Raw genomic sequence first — 1,957 nt, 5'->3', positions numbered from 1 at the left:
GTCTGTTCCATTGTTATCACTATGCGATAAGATAGAATAATTACAACACTTTTACACATTACTCCATGCTATAAAGACTTTAATAATGGAAATAAGTGTATATAGATGTTTCATGAACTTCGTACCGTCTGTTTTCCTGGGACAAATTATTATTTTATGTATTGATGGATTAAACTCAATGTTTTATTTTTATTTTTATATATTTTAATTAAAGGAAATGCATTTACACAGAACCCATAAATAGTTTACTTTCATCATAAAATTAATGATATTTGAGAATGACTTGATCTTGATCCTGATCTTGATGTCACAGGTGGCTTGAGATTTCTCCCAGCCAGGCCTTTGTATCGGCAGCTCCTGGCATGTCCACACTTGATAGTTCTCAGAAGACAGGAGCAAGCGAGAAACACAGGCATACGGCGTGACGCTCACAGGACGGGTTTGTTGTGGTGTTGGCAGGAGGGTTCGCTACTTTCGATTTCGGTCGTCAGTTGGGAAAGCTATTTCGGTTTCGGCCACATAATTTCTCTTTTTCCACAAAGTCAGCTAAAGATAATGTGCTCTAAGCATTTTAGTTCGAAGCATGAACCTCTACAAAGGCGAGGTAAAACGCGTGTACGGCATATTTGGTATAGTACTTTCGTAAAAAAATGAGATAACTGCAACACACATGCGACCATTGTTTCCGATCTAAAAGGATGTTAATAATATATACTCGAGTATATATCGGAAATTATCACAGACAAATAATCATGAACTTATATTAGTAAGAATATTGGCATTGAAAATCAATATGAATGGTAAACAAGACTTTTTTTTGCGGATGCCACTCGGCAGAGCGCAAAGCTTTGTCCAACTTGTAAATTAAGCCAGCCGGTGACCCCTGAAAACGATGAGTTAGTGACCATTGCCATTAAAAATTCATAATTTTTCTATCCCAACGGTAAACGATAGAACGAATTCGATTATTGATAGATTTCAATATCCACATCATTGAATGTGGAGTAACCGATCCAATTCTTCAAACTACCTACCTATATATCTTTATTTTCTCTTTCTAAAACTTTTGAAACAATCCTTAACAAATAAGTTCTTCAGCATCTATCAACTTTTGACCTTCTCTCTGATCACCAGTATGGATTCAGCAAGGGGTGTTTTATTGGCCATCTTCTTGCCTTACTAACTGATGCTTGGTTATTCGTTTCGGCGAAACATTTGATGTTTTCATAGACATCTATAAGCTTGTGGCAGAATCTGGCACAAATCTTTGTTCTCTAAACTCTCCTCGTACGAAATCTATTCCTCTCTTTGTACTGTTACCTCCAGTTATTTATAAAGCCCCAAAAAGAGGTAGAATGCGTTCTCATGAGTGTTTTTTCAGAGTTCGTGGTAAAGAAGAAGGGTCAAACTACCACCAGGGTCGTAAAACTACCCCAGAAAATGCTCTAAACTCCTACGATAGCCTTGTCAAATATTAGCGCCGAAATGTTTAAGAATATGGCCCCGAGTAAGTTCCCAGATGAGAGGACGTGGGGAGTATACGGGGCGCCAAGCACGGGCCGCGAGCGCGGCAAACACGTGGGAAGGCACTAGCCGTGCTCTAGGTGGGTATATGACAACATCGGCAGGCCTCCCCTACCGGTGACGTAGGGGAAGCTATTGGTCTACGAGGTCGACGAACATCGAACCTTACCGAGGCAGGCCACGGCCTTCTATATAGAAGGCCTGAGCGATGGGCCATCACGTCATTTGATCATCTCTCTCGCTCCGTCCTCTCCCTCGTTCTGTCGGCCATGGTGCTACATATATTACACAATAACTTATAAATGCTTTCCCAGACCTTTATAAGTGAATAATATATGAGATAGTAATTCTTCTTTAACTTAAATATAATTAGTTTTTTACCATTTATTAGTTGTCACTGTTACATAGTTTTTTTTTTTTTTATTAACATCAG

General features: G+C 39.1%; 1 protein-coding gene across 1 annotated transcript in view; it reads left to right on the top strand.

Moving 5' to 3' along the window:
- LOC126986055 (uncharacterized) overlaps window positions 1-233 on the top strand; it is a 34,222-nt gene extending 33,989 nt beyond the window's left edge. The window contains exon 3 of the mRNA XM_050841734.1: window positions 1-233. This exon is cut by the window's left edge and continues 1,239 nt beyond it. The gene's annotated coding sequence lies outside the window, so the exon portion shown is untranslated.
- Window positions 234-1,957: the final 1,724 nt, after the last annotated feature.

The sequence above is a fragment of the Eriocheir sinensis genome, chromosome 61 (assembly GCF_024679095.1).
Source record: "Eriocheir sinensis breed Jianghai 21 chromosome 61, ASM2467909v1, whole genome shotgun sequence".
NCBI classification, from domain to species: domain Eukaryota; kingdom Metazoa; phylum Arthropoda; class Malacostraca; order Decapoda; family Varunidae; genus Eriocheir; species Eriocheir sinensis.
Note: the sequence above shows the minus strand (reverse complement) of the source record. Positions and strands in the feature narration are given on the sequence as shown.